The sequence below is a fragment of the Cimex lectularius genome, unplaced genomic scaffold (genome assembly GCF_000648675.2).
Source record: "Cimex lectularius strain Harlan isolate CLEC.00 unplaced genomic scaffold, Clec_2.1 scaffold47, whole genome shotgun sequence".
Classification (NCBI taxonomy): domain Eukaryota; kingdom Metazoa; phylum Arthropoda; class Insecta; order Hemiptera; family Cimicidae; genus Cimex; species Cimex lectularius.
The window spans coordinates 1,707,158-1,722,430 of NW_019392686.1; the positions used below are offsets into that span (position 1 = coordinate 1,707,158).

Consider the following 15,273-nt stretch of genomic DNA (forward strand, 5'->3'; position numbering starts at 1 on the left):
AGCTTCTAAAAAGTGAAAAGCAAATAAATAACAGATGGGCAACATGCACATACATAGGGAAAAAACCTACAAACTGTCCAACTTGTTCAATAAACTCGGACTGAAAACTACATTAAGGAATAATACATTGGACAAACTGGAAGGAATTTAAGAGATCTAATTAGATCCTTCAGAGACAATGAGGGAAAATCAAATTACACCACACACTTAATACATCACAACCTCGAACCAAACAAAATGAAACAAGCATTATATTAATATACAACGCACAAAACAAACGAAAAATCAACATACTGGAAAATCTTGAAATATTAAAACAAATAACACCAGTAATTTTATCCTCACTAATGACCATCTGTTGTAACTTAATATGAAATTGGAATAAAATTTCACCATGGTAATGACATTTTACAATATTTAATAATATTGACCAGATTAAAATGGTTGATAAGTCGTTTTTTCTTAAAGTGGCTGGACTAATTGGGGGCACTGGTCTGCTTGCATATTCAGGCTATAGGTTATATAAATACATTCAGTGGCGTAGAGAACTTGCTGAGTTCCGCTTGAGACAGAAATTAGATGAGGAGCGTGGGATCGATCGTACATGGAGTGAGGAAGTAGAGTTTTTAGTAGCACAAGGTCATGACCGCAAAAACATTCATAGTCATATGGCATAATGTAAGAAAAACAATTATTTAATTTCTATAGTCTATTTATTACATAATATATACAGATGATTGTCTACCTTGCATCTTTTAACATAGGTATTACATGACAACATATATCAAATAATATATTTTCAGGTATTCATTCAATTCTGGGGGGACAACAAAAATGAAGGGCAAAATTGCAGGGTTGTAGCATAGACTAGAAGTGGACGTAGAACATAGAAATTGTAAGTAATGTTATAATTATGCTTTTCATTTAACATGTGAACCGTGCTTCTGTTTATAACATCAATTGTTTTCAGGTAGATATAGTTTGTAGAATCCATAGCCCAACTCGGCACAATCGATTCCACTCGACTCGTCTAAATTCTGCCTTTTTCTTCAATCAGCAAGTTGTCACGTCTCTGAATGTTCGTTTCTGTAATCTATGGCACAGGAGCAATCAGGTTTGGTCCCTCCAGTTAGTCCTAAAAGTGGAAGAGGAGTGAGTAAAGTTTTTTTAATTTGTAACAGTTTTTATCAATCTTAGTTTTGCAAATATAATAATTTTTTTGTTTCAGTTTTAATTCTTTGTCTCAGTGCTATTTCATTTTGCTTGTATATTCATTTGATTTCTAATTATATTACAATTTGTTTGTAGGTTACGTTTTCTGATCCCAATAGGGGGTCAGAAAAAATAAATAAATAAAAAAAATAAGACCTGAAAAGAAATTGAATGGTTTCATTCAGACTGTATGTGAAAACTATGCCCAAAAGTTCAAGAAAGGAAGAAACTAGGAACAAAGGGCTGGTGATGAACTTAGTTTTCTTGTCATCATCATATTAATTTAAAAAGAATTGAAATTGAACAATCATGTAAGTTGAAGAGAAACTGCAAATCACAAAAATTTTATAAGCAATTTTTTAATTAGCCTTTCTTTTTGAAAAATGCTAAGTGATTCTGGTTCTTTTGTATTAAATTGATTGATAGTTCAAACAAAATTACTTTCACTTTTTGATCTGTACAAATCGAATGAGTCATCAAAGAAACTAAATGAATGAAAACAGAAAATCTATAAATTATTAATTAAATAAATTTTGTCATTAGGTAGCTTGTTAAAAAATTTAAATTGTAAGCCAGTTTTTGTAAGTTAGACATTTTGAAAATCTTTAGTTTTTAACTAATCTGACCATTAAGAATTCTACAGCAATGTTCTGAAATTTTGGCATAAGAATGCTTATTTCTATTCAACATTAAGTACAAATATAAAAGGAAAATGTGTGTGATAGCTGGCAATGCTTTGCCAAGAGCTACGGTTTAGGGGAGGCGACGTGGTCATCACTGTAAGTATACAGGTCCCGGTTCAAATCCAGCGGCCCAGCATTCTAACCCAACATACTTTTTTAAAAAAATTTGAAACCTCAAGGGCTCTCTGCTATTGCGACACATCCTAAAAATAATTAAAAAAATAGTTTGTTTTTTAGCATTACAGCATTTTTCGAAATGACTCAATTTTTTTCAGCTTAGTTTTCTCAATAAAATAAACTATTTATTTTATTCCCTATTCTTTGCACATTTTACAGCTCTTTCAAAATTATGTAAATAATTGAAATAATAATTTCAAAATTACACTTTGTTAATCATGTTCATGCTGATAATTGATACTGATCCTAGGGTATGGAGATGGCAAGCGAATTATGACATTATTACATCTACCAGAATTTCTACATCATGAAGATTGTTAATACTTGTGGCCAACTTAATCAATTACACATTTAAATTCATGATATTCTTCATATTTCATTCATGATTTTGATTCTAGGATGGTGATTTGGATGTCATTTTACAAAATTAACAATACCATTTTCTGCCTATTACCAAAAAATAGCAAAAAGTAATTATGTTCAGTTATACATAATGAATAAATACAAATAAATATTAATAATAAATTCATGATTTAATCAGTTTTCAGTATATTTAGAACTGCTGAATTGTAAGTAATCATTTCACAATTACACTCAATAAATCATATCCTTTTGCATGTGTGATAAATGATTTTGCTTCTAGGACATAGAGCTGGCAGATGGCAGACAGAGTATAACAAAATTAAATGTACATTCTGGTATTAACCAATGCAAATAGTATATTTATAAAAATTATAACGTGCAAGTGTAAAAACATTTTAGAACAATTTCATAATTGGATTTATATATAACAATTTTGGTATTATTCTCAATAGTCCTAATTCTTTACCAATTTATTTTCCATATTTGTTCACTTATTCTTTTTCTAGGATATGGACTTGGTCGATAGATCAGCTCACCATTTCCTGCTGTCCCAAAAAAATCACATATTAATGAAAATTTACACTAATACTATGTCCATTATGGAGAAGAAAATTTTAAAAGTCAATATAATTTATTATTTTCAATGTTGTTTTTCATTTATGATGTCTACATTAATACAGAAAACACCAAATTGTCATTTAATCAGTTTGCTCTTTGAATATAATAATTTAATTTTCAATTAATTAAGGTTTTGGCAGAGATAAAAAGGTTAGTGTTGGCGGGATTCGAACCCACGACCTTCGGCTCAGTACACCGCTGCTCTACCACTTGAGAGTTCAAATCGCGCTTGTGACAATGAGTTTTTTATCTCCAACAAAACCTTAATCAATTGAAAAGAATTTAATTGGTCAAGCAGACCATGAAACCTAATAAATGTAATAATTTAAGTTGAAATACACTTTAAATTGTATGTTAAGTTGGTTTGATTGTTCTTGTTCTTTAAACTTTTATTCATTATTAATACAATATCCTTTTTTCCAGAAATAAAGTTTTTCTATTAATTAACTGCCATGAAATAAAACCCCCCATCAAGCCTTTACAGAAATGCCTTCATAATGAAGATTATTGACCTTTTTTCTCAGTTTTTCAATTAACAATTTAAATTATATATTTATTGTTTTAATCGTTGCACTCTTGAGATGTTTAATATTAGCCTCATCTGCACATCGTTCTCTGTTATTAATTTGGCTTGAAATATGGTTGTGGTGGAGCCCAGTGTCATGTGATGCTCAACTTCTCAAAGATACCTATTATGTCTGATCCCATACAGTTTACTACCTTTGAGGCATCATTATACCATGTAAGAGTTCTAGGTTTTTCGGTGGGGTTTAGATGGGGAGTTGATGTCTGAGTGGATCGAGGTCACGATAGCTCAGGTGGTAGAGCAGCGGCGTATCTAGCCAAAGGTCGTGGGTACGAATCCCTCTCGTGCCATTAACTTTTTTTCATTTCAACTAAAAACCTTAATTAATTGTCATGTAATAATTTAAGTTGAAATACAGTTTTAATTGTACTTTAAGTTGATTTGATTGTACATATTCTTTAAAGTTTTATTCATAAACAACAATAAAAAAAATTCTAAAATTAAAAGATTCTGTTAAATAAATTTCAATACACCTTACATTTTAAAAACAAAATTAATATTAATCTCAAGTCTCAAGAAAACTTTGGAAGAAATATTCTTGATTAAAGGTAATCGATAGAGAAGTGAAGAAGAAGGCTCTGTTTATGAATAATCTATTTATAAACAACCAATATTTTGATGCAAGACTCCGTCCCATCATTTTCACTGAAACAGTCTCTAGATGTTAATATAAAACTAAAACATTGCAGCCCAAAGAGAATTTCCTCGAAAACTTTCCAATAAATTCCATATCCAACAAACCAACCCAAAATATGCTAACCTACCATAGCATATGGACACTAATAAATTTCTTAATAGCTTTTGTCTTCTCTCAATAGTGTTAGCTTCTGTTTGTCCCTTTATGATTGAATTGGCTACCGAAAAATCCCAGCACATTTTATTTTAATAATTTGCACTCAAAAGATTATTGGTTGTTTTTGCTTTTCTTATTTGTTTAATGGAATTGTAAAACTTTTCTACCAGTAGATGCTCTCATTGTCAACATCCCTGCATTCCAAAATATCAATCATCCCCTCAACATCCATAGATTCTCCTGTAAAGAACTTAACCTGGTAACCTTCATGTTCATATTCATTTTGAAAGATAACTTGGTCGAGGTTGATCTCTACCACAGTGTTGAACAGTCTGTGTTGGACACTGTCATAAAATAGTCTGTGGTTGAGTACATTGATTTAAGAATCCACTGCCCGTATTCCCTTTCAGGGCAAGGCCGAAGGAAGACATTAAGCACAATAAGATCCCCTAAACTTGCATCCCATTTGAATTAGTTTAGTGATCGTGGTCCGCCGGTATGGGGTCTCCCTTAGGTACGGCAGGGAGGTGGATGGGAAAAAAAAATACTCAACTTACTAATTTCCCATAAATATACACATCATCAATTTTCATTTTGTAGGTGACAGAGAACATTTCATCACTGGTGAAAATATCCTTGTAGATCCTCATGCTGTGTAGTAAAGAAAAACATCCCAGATTTTAAAATAAAAAACACCAAAGAGATGGGGAGAACATCTCTGAGGAGTGAGATCGGAAAAACAATTATGCTGTATTATAAAAAGCAATCATTTATGCTTTATTTTTTATTTGTTAGTCTTTATTTAATTAAACTTTCTACACTTTACGGAATGTCGTAGCCAGACACATTACATGCACAAACCTTTCACTTCAGCCCTTACATTCACATAATATAAAGATACATTTATATAAAAAAAGATGGTATATACTGAGGTACTAAGATTTCATCGAAGAATGAAAAGCATTAATCTAATGCTGGCCATATAAATTTATTGGAAACTTGGACAAATGACAGCGAAAATCAATTCTAAAATTTCAGAAAAAATACTAATGTTTAAAACCCAAAACTCAAAATAAAATTGTAACAGAGCAGAATGTAAAGATAAAATGAAAAGTGAAAAACCTAGAGCTCTTCTATGATACAAAGATGTCTTAAAGATAGTAAACTGTATGAAATCAGGCATAACGGTCTGACTATGAGAAGTTACTGTCTGACTAAGAAGAAGAATCACATGGCACTGGGATCCACCACAATCATATTTCAAGTCGAATTACTAGACATAAAACCATGTGCCATAACATTAAGCAACAAGAGTGCAACGATAAAGGCAATTATTACATGATTTAAATTGTTCAATTTAAAAAATTTAGACAAAGATAAATATGAAGGGATTCTGTAACTTTGAAGGAAATACTGAAACCAATAGGTACATGTTTTGAATAAATTGCAGGGAGAACTTGAAAAACTACAGTCATCAAAATTTAAACAATAGACCAACAACAAAGGTTACTGATTTACTCATCTTCTCAGTGATTGTACATTCGCTTTCTTTATATCTAGGCAAATGAGCATTTAATAGTTCACATTTCAATTCATTTTAATAATTAATAGTCCACATTGTCACAGAGCTTGACAAAATTTATTCCCTATTGATAGGTTGAAAAATTCCAAGATCTCCGTGGTTGAAAACTTTTATTCAATTTAGTTAATTACATGTACGTTTCGGGCTCCTGGCTTATCATCAGAAACTAAACTTAGAGAAATCTCATGGTACAATTCACAATCTGAAGGCACACCCATCAGTAATTTCCAATTATTTAAATTTTAAATTTCTTCAGATTGTGAATTGTACCATATTTCTCTATGTTTAGTTTTGATGATGGGCCAGGAGCCCGTAACATCATGTAATTTACTAAATTGAATAAAAGTTTTCAACCACGGAGATCTTGGAATTTTTCAACCTATCAATAGAGAAGATATGAACTGTGGAGTTGGTAATATATAAAATAAGAAAAATTTATTCCTCCTGCATTACATATTTATCCTTTGAATTATGAAACACAAGGGCCCCAGATCTAGCCTGCAGTGATTTGGAATGACCTAGCCAGACACATTCTATCCACTACCCACTACTTCCGCCCTTATATTTACGTATGGTAAAGACTGAGGTACTATGATTTCATCTGAAAACAGTGAAAAATCAAATGCCGGACATATAAACATTTTGAGAACTTTGATAAATGTCATAGCCAAAACCAATTCAAAAATTCGGAAAAAATACTAATGTTTAAAACCCAAAATTCAAAATAAAATTATAGCAGATTGAAAATTGAAAAACCTAGAACTCTTACATGGTATAATGATGCCTCAAAGGTAGTAAACTGTATGGGATCAGACATAATGGGTATCTTTGAGAAGTTGAGCATCACACGACACTGGGCTCCACCACAACCATATTTCAAGCCAAATTAATAACAGAGAACGATGTGCAGATGAGGCTAATATTAAACATCTCAAGAGTGCAACGATTAAAACAATAAATATATGATTTAAATTGTTAATTGAAAAACTGAGAAAAAAGGTCAATAATCTTCATTATGAAGGCATTTCTGTAAAGGCTTGATGGGGGGTTTTATTTCATGGCAGTTAATTAATAGAAAAACTTTATTTCTGGAAAAAAGGATATTGTATTAATAATGAATAAAAGTTTAAAGGACAAGAAGAATCAAACCAACTTAACATACAATTTAAAGTGTATTTCAACTTAAATTATTACATTTATTAGGTTTCATGGTCTGCTTGACCAATTAAATTCTTTTCAATTGATTAAGGTTTTGTTGGAGATAAAAAACTCATTGTCAGAAGCGGGATTTGAACTCTCAAGTGGTAGAGCAGCGGTGTACTGAGCCGAAGGTCGTGGGTTCGAATCCCGCCAACACTAACCTTTTTATCTCTGCCAAAACCTTAATTAATTGAAAATTAAATTATTATATTCAAAGAGCAAACTGATTAATTGACAATTTGGTGTTTTCTGTATTAATGTAGACATCATAAATGAAAAACAACATTGAAAATAATAAATTATATTGACTTTTAAAATTTTCTTCTCCATAATGACATAGTATTAGTGTAAATTTTCATTAATATGTGATTTTTTTGGGACAGCAGGAAATGGTGAGCTGATCTATCGGCCAAGTCCATATCCTAGAAAAAGAATAAGTGAACAAATATGGAAAATAAATTGATTAAGAATTAGGACTATTGAGAATAATACCAAAATTGTTATATATAAATCCAATTATGAAATTGTTCTAAAATGTTTTTACACTTGCATGTTATAATTTTTATAAATATACTATTTGCATTGGTTAATACCAGAATGTACATTTAATTTTGCTGTAATCTGTCTGCCATCTGCCAGCTCCATGTCCTAGAAGCAAAATCATTTATCACACATGCAAAAGGATATGATTTATTGAGTGTAATTGTGAAATGATTACTTACAATTCAGCAGTTCTAAATATACTGAAAACTGATTAAATCATGAATTTATTATTAATATTTATTTGTATTTATTCATTATGTATAACTGAACATAATTACTTTTTGCTATTTTTTGGTAATAGGCAGAAAATGGTATTGTTAATTTTGTAAAATGACATCCAAATCACCATCCTAGAATCAAAATCATGAATGAAATATGAAGAATATCATGAATTTAAATGTATAATTGATTAAGTTGGCCACAAGTATTAACAAATCTTCATGATGTAGAAATTCTGGTAGATGTAATAATGTCATAATTTGCTTGCCATCTCCATACCCTAGGATCAGTATCAATTATCAGCATGAACATGATTAACAAAGTCTAATTTTGAAATTATTATTTCAATTATTTACATAATTTTGAAAGAGCTGTAAAATGTTCAAAGAATAGGGAATAAAATAAATAGTTTATTTTATTGAGAAAACTAAGCTGAAAAAAATTGAGTCATTTCGAAAAATGCTGTAATGCTAAAAAACAAACTATTTTTTTAATTATTTTTAGGATGTGTCGCAATAGCAGAGAGCCCTTGAGGTTTCAAATTTTTTTAAAAAAGTATGTTGGGTTAGAATGCTGGGCCGCTGGATTTGAACCGGGACCTGTATACTTACAGTGATGACCACGTCGCCTCCCCTAAACCGTAGCTCTTGGCAAAGCATTGCCAGCTATCACACACATTTTCCTTTTATATTTGTACTTAATGTTGAATAGAAATAAGCATTCTTATGCCAAAATTTCAGAACATTGCTGTAGAATTCTTAATGGTCAGATTAGTTAAAAACTAAAGATTTTCAAAATGTCTAACTTACAAAAACTGGCTTACAATTTAAATTTTTTAACTTGCTACCTAATGACAATAATTTATTGATTTTCCATTTTCAATCATTTAGTTTCTTTGATGACTCATTCGATTTGTACAGATCAAAAAGTGAAAGTAATTTTGTTTGAACTATCAATCAATTTAATACAAAAGAACCAGAATCACTTAGCATTTTTCAAAAAGAAAGGCTTATTAAAAAAATGCTTACAACATTTTTGTGATTTGCAGTTTCTCTTCAACTTACATGATTGTTCAATTTCAATTCTTTTTAAATTAATATGATGATGACAAGAAAACTAAGCTCATCACCAGCCCTTTGTTCCTAGTTTCTTCCTTTCTTGAACTTTTGGGCATAGTTTTCACATACAGTGTGAATGAAACCATTCAATTTCTTTTCAGGTCTTATTTTTTTTATTTATTTATTTTTTTCTGACCCCCTATTGGGATCAGAAAACGTAACCTACAAACAAATTGTAATATAATTAGAAATCAAATGAATATACAAGCAAAATGAAATAGCACTGAGACAAAGAATTAAAACTGAAACAAAAACATTATTATATTTGCAAAACTAAGATTGATAAAAACTGTTACAAATTAAAAAAAACCTTACTCACTCCTCTTCTTCTACTTTTAGGACTAACTGGAGGGACCAAACCTGATTGCTCCTGTGCCATAGATTACAGAAAGGAACATTCAGAGACGTGACAACTTGCTGATTGAAGAAAAAGGCAGAATTTAGATGAGTCGAGTGGAATCGATTGTGCCGAGTTGGGCTATGGATTCTACAAACTCTATCTACCTGAAAACAATTGCTGTTATAAACAGAAGCACGGTTCACATGTTAAATGAAAAGCATAATTATAACATTACTTACAATTTCTATGTTCTACTTCCACTTCTAGACTATGCTAAAACCCTGCAATTATGCCCTTCATTTTTATTGTCCCCCCCTGAATTGAATGAATACCTGAAAATATATTATTTGATCTATGTTGTCATGTAATACCTATGTTAAAAGATGCAAGGTAGACAATCATCAGTATATATTATATAATAAATAGGCTATAGAAATTAAATAATTGTAAATGATTGTTTTTCTTACATTATGCCATATGACTATGAATGTTTTTGCGGTCATGACCTTGTGCTACTAAAAACTCTACTTCCTCACTCCATGTACGATCGATCCCACGCTCCTCATCTAATTTCTGTCTCAAGCGGAACTCAGCAAGTTCTCTACGCCACTGAATGTATTTATATAACCTATAGCCTGAATATGCAAGCAGACCAGTGCCCCCAATTAGTCCAGCCACTTTAAGAAAAAACGACTTATCAACCATTTTAATNAACGCAAAAAAAAATCAAAATAAAATTTGTCTTTTTCAATGTAAAAGACTCGTAGGCACATTTTTTACGTATTTTTCAAGAAAAAAGCAAAAAAAAAAATTGTTATTGTCTTTTTCGATGTAAAAGGCTCATAAGCACATTTTATTTACGTATTTTTCATAAAAAACCCAAAAAATCGAAATTAATATATATCAATCAATAATGATGATGGTATTTGAAATCAAGTTCTTTCCAATTTAATATTTTAACTAGTGTCAGCCTAAATATTTTACAGAATTTTGGGATCGTACTATATTACTAAGGAAAATGGGTTTGTGTACTAATTTTCTATTTGTGAAGTTAACATATACCAATTTGTGGTGATTTATTTTGTTCTTCCAAGCCTGTACAGTCATAGATGGTGACTGCCATTTTTCACCTGATTCATGGTTTTGATGGTTATGTTTTCCATATGTGGTATGTCAATTATGTATAGCAAATGCAGTACGGGGCCTATGATATAACCTTGTGGTACACCTGCTTTAATTTAGGGCAAATCTGTAACTTGGATCAATCTTTCCAAAAAGAAACAAAACAACACAATATCCTGGAATTTTTCAACTTCCGTAACTTTAACTTTACATATTTTCAGTACACTGTTTTTTTAATTATATATTTGACAGCCTGCTTGTGAATTTTTTAATTTAACAACTTTTTTTGCATACGACCTAAAAAAAGAAGTTTAACCTATTTAAAACGCAAATTGTCAACTAGTACACTGTTATGAATTAAGTTTATTATAAAAATTTGTTTCTGTTCTGAGTTTGCCACTTGATATTTTACGCCTCTATGCTGAATTGCAGCAGAAGTATCGAAAGAAAAAATTCGCAATAGTTTCCGAATATTTAAAATCCTTTGTACAAATTGTTTTTAATGGACATTTTCGTTTTACTCCTTGCTTCTCTTCCTGTAAACATAAAAATTATTATTAAAGTTAAATAAATTATTACATATTTAAGTTTTATTTGGTTATTTTAATTATTGTCTTTTTTCAATGGAGGCTACTGACAATGGAGTCATATCAGCCTCCAATGCACTGTGAGGGCCAATGAGGTACTCAAACTCCACCCCCCCAAACTCGGCCCTCACACTTACTTCACATACTTATTCATACAAACGCACACCCATATTACAGAATGGGCTACTCCCTTTTCCCTTGAAAATCGGAACGAAGGACCCAACAACCTAATTTCAGGCCCAAAGACTGTTTTTGTATTGTATACAATGTCTACTCGCTCCCTATAAGGGACCAAGGCTTGGCACTGCTCAACCAAGTGACTCACGGAGCCTTTTTTTACAAGGGGGTTTTGCCCCAAAACGGGTAGATGTAGATGTAGAAATAATTTCAGGGTATAGTGTACTGCGCCCTTTAAGAGCTTTTGTATCCCCCGTGCTCTGCCTAAAGCACATCGGTGAGTCCTATTTCACCAAGAAACTTGATTAATAGATTCAGTTTCAATGGTTGAAGCTCTTCTACGGTCACATTATACATTCCAAAACATTTCCTCCTGTGGGCCAGTGTAGCTCCGCAGTTTGTTAGTAGATATGTTTGTGTCTCTTCTGCCTCTTTGCAGAATCTGCATGTGCCATTTTGGATTATTCCAATCTTCTTTAAGTGTCCGTTTAACTTGCAGTGTCCTGGTAGGAATCCTATTAGGATTCGCAGTTTATTCCTGCTTCCCTTGACACATTCTGTAATTTTTTTTCTTCCAAAATTTGTTAGGAGATTCTTGGATTGCCTGCGTCCAATGAGTGAATTCCATTATTCCTTGATTTTCTTTTTGTCCTTCTGTCTAAGATACTCGTTAATAGTGTGGGTTCCTAGGCCACAGAAGGGTTCTGGTACTGTCAGCGGTGTCCGCTTTCTCGTTGCCTTCTACAACTATGTGTCCTGGGACCCAGCAGAGGCTGACAACCTCAAACGGGTAGCACGATCCCTTCTTTTTTTTCAGACTCTCAAGGGGGACACTGTTCGGTCATACTCTTGACACACTATTATATTTTATATATATTATGCATGGTGGGCGACGACGACCCAAGGGGTTAAAAGCCTGGGTAGACTCGTACCCCATCCCTAAAAGGTCCGGGACTTGGTCGGCTCACGTATCCTGCATAAACCTCTTGGACTTGTTCACAAACCCCAAGATTTTGGACCATTTAATCTCGGGGAGTGATCTGGTGATGTCTTCTCCTTCAAAGATTTCAAATCTAGACCTAGCATACCTATCACATTCTGCGAGGTAGTGCTTTGCCGTTTCTTCTTTTATTTCGCAGAAGCGGCAAAAGGGATCTGGTAGGATACCCATTACGAAGAGGTGTCTTCTCAGTGGGCAGTGGCCCGTCAGAATACCTATCAGCCTCCTAATTCCCTTCCTTGAGATAGAGAATAGCCATTTCGATTCAGCTGGTTTGATCGCCTTAACAAACTCTTTCGATTGCCCGTGTTCGGGGGATAAATTCCACTCCCTAAGGAATTGTTTCATGCCCCAGTTATTGATACTCTCTTTCGCTGTGCTCATAGAGTGAGGTAATACCGGTCGTGGCCCGACAAACGCAGTATTAGAACCTTCTTTGGCTAGGCCATCTGCCTTTTCATTGCCATGGTGTCCTTTATGTGCTGGTATCCAAATAAGGGTTTCCTTGCTCTCAAACCTGAAAGAGATCCTATTGATAAGATCTATAGTTTCCTCCACCAGTCGTGAGGTTGACAAATCTTTTTGCAATGCCCTAAGACTAGCCTGACTGTCAGAAAAGATTTTAATATCTTTTCCCATAATTTTATTTTCCATAAGTGTTCTACAACACACATTGATGGCCCAGATTTCCGCCTGAAAAGGAGGTGTTATTGCCAAGAGGGGAGGAGATGCTGATTCCTAATTTTGCAAGATTCCTGCACCACTCCCTCTACCTTTGATAAGTGAACCATCTGTGTAGCAGTCTATGTTACGATGGTCATCATCCAGACTATAATCATAATCACAAGGGGTGACCTGAAAGTGCTTTTTGAAGGGATTTTAATATTTTTATCACTAATGCTTAATAATTGACCGTTAACCTTACTCAATAGTTAAGAGATTTTAGAGTGACCTATGTTATTGCACTTATGATTCCAGCTGCCCTCGCTAATTAATCTGTAGCAGCTGATTAGTGCTCTGACCTTAACCTCAATGTGAAGTGGTGTGATATTGGTTATGATTTCAAATGCTAGGGTGGGTGTAGTTGAAAATGCTCCTGTCATCATCAAACAACCTAGTCTTTGAAATGACCTTAATTTATTATTTATTCCCTTTACATTCTAGACCTTTCCACCACACTAAAGCTGCGAAAAAGAATCTAGGTAGAATAATTGCAGTATATAGCCATTTGGCAACCCATGGTTTGATGCCCCATGTTTTACCGATAATTCTCCTACATTGTACCATTGATATAGTGCCTTTCCTGTATATGTTATTAATATGACCTTTCCAATCAAGTTTCCTGTCATGTGTCAAGGAATTTGATTGAATCCACTAACTTTAATTCTATGCCCTGACATTTACGGTTTTTAAAATTACCTAATGTTCTTCTCCTGCTAAACATTATCAATTCTAGTTTAGCAGGTTTAATTGATAAACCTTTGTCACTACACCACCCATAAAGTAATCCCATGGCGTTTTCCATCAGTAGTGAAAGAGTCTGGGGATCCCTACCTGTGAGCATTGTGGTACCATCATCTGAAAATAATTGACTGTAGAAGCCTGAATTATTCAGAAGTTCTATTAAGCTGTTTACTGTAATTAGTCATAAAAGAGGTGACAAACAGCCTCCTTTATACTATTACATGTTATTATTTCTATATTTGTAACTGACTCATTTTACAATGCTCAGTGAACTTCCTCAAACTGTATGTAATTTTTGCTGAATTGTGTCCAACAGACAAAACCAGAGGGTAAAGATAGGTCAAGATTATCAGGGAAAATCACACATTTTAACATTTAATGAAATGACTTTACATAAGGTGAAATTATTCTATGTATCAAAGCTCACAATGAAATAAGAAGCTCAAGAAATTTTAAAGATCTTTAAAAAACAATTAAAATTAAACGAATTTGGGTATATGGCATCTAATGTCACTCAAGTGCTAAAAATAGTTGTAGATAGTTTATTTGTAATTAAAGAAAACTGTAATTGATTTTTATGAATTTTACCTTAGAACAAAGCACCAATTGTTTTTCATTATCCCGTGTCTGTTTAATTTAGTCTGCTCAGTCATCATTGTATCATTTACGCATAGCAACAGAGTGTAGTAGCTTAGCGAAATAAAGAGCCATAGAAGCTGAGGGCATCCCTGTGAGAAAAAAAAAGTGTGATGAGCTTTAAGTATATAAAAAAGAGTTTTTGATATTTGAACCAGAGGTGATTTTGTCATACGTTATCACGATACAGACCTCCATTCCTGATATTTTTCCTGGACATCGTCCTTTTCCCCTCTTGTTTCCAGTTGAGTAAAGCGCAAAGCGAATGCCATCACACCCGTCACCAGCGATGCAACTAATACGAATAGTGTTTGAGCTGGCGATTTTTCAACCATTATTATTCTAAAGGAGCACAACGGAATGAAAACAGATGCCGAAGTATTTCTCAGTGAAATACCATTTGTTTTAACAAGTGTACATTTTGGGGTTTTTTTAATTTATCCTTGAGACTGGAAAAGTTTCTATGGAAACATTTTTTTTTTTTTCATAAGTACATTCATTGGTTAAATGGGTCAATTTCTTTTCGTACATTCGCTAACATGTAATTTTTACTTTAATTAAAATTTCTATAAAGCTATTAAATATACTACTAACCAATGATTATCAGCTTTTGGTTTTGTCATGCTTTTTGCTTTTTAGTATTTCACCAACCCTTAGCACCATCCAATAAGAGGAAAACGCACAGACCAACCATTGAAAATATAATATAATGTACAATTATATTTGTCTTCACCTATTAATTTTATAGAAAAATTACTTTTAAAAACAAAAAATATATAGTTTGACTTTAATTTTTATTCTTAGCAAGGTTTTTTTTAATACATACATCAAACTTGATACATAAATATTAATT

At 32.6% G+C, this 15,273-nt stretch overlaps 3 long non-coding RNA genes across 12 annotated transcripts; 1 reads left to right on the forward strand and 2 right to left on the reverse strand.

Annotated features, from left to right (window-relative positions):
* The first annotated feature begins 421 nt into the window (after positions 1-421).
* On the forward strand, positions 422-3,275 carry LOC106661219. Of its 3 annotated transcripts, none has more exons than XR_001339654.2 (8): positions 422-678; positions 804-895; positions 971-1,152; positions 1,309-1,523; positions 2,323-2,542; positions 2,614-2,641; positions 2,716-2,871; positions 2,942-3,275. It is a non-coding gene; the product is annotated as an uncharacterized LOC106661219 (long non-coding RNA). The 3 variants fall into 3 exon arrangements; XR_002910016.1 differs by having other exon boundaries at positions 2,716-2,760; XR_002910017.1 differs by having other exon boundaries at positions 2,471-2,542.
* Positions 3,276-7,297: 4,022 nt separating this feature from the next.
* Positions 7,298-10,136, reverse strand: LOC106661217. Of its 8 annotated transcripts, none has more exons than XR_001339650.2 (8): positions 9,902-10,136; positions 9,674-9,766; positions 9,414-9,598; positions 9,041-9,197; positions 8,036-8,256; positions 7,937-7,964; positions 7,707-7,862; positions 7,298-7,636 (listed from the first exon to the last, which is right to left on the reverse strand). It is a non-coding gene; the product is annotated as an uncharacterized LOC106661217 (long non-coding RNA). The 8 variants fall into 8 exon arrangements; XR_002910019.1 differs by having other exon boundaries at positions 8,036-8,107; positions 9,041-9,256; XR_001339647.2 differs by having other exon boundaries at positions 9,041-9,256.
* Positions 10,137-10,899: 763 nt separating this feature from the next.
* Positions 10,900-14,890, reverse strand: LOC106661216. The gene is made up of 3 exons (XR_001339644.2): positions 14,613-14,890; positions 14,373-14,512; positions 10,900-11,092 (listed from the first exon to the last, which is right to left on the reverse strand). It is a non-coding gene; the product is annotated as an uncharacterized LOC106661216 (long non-coding RNA).
* Positions 14,891-15,273: the final 383 nt, after the last annotated feature.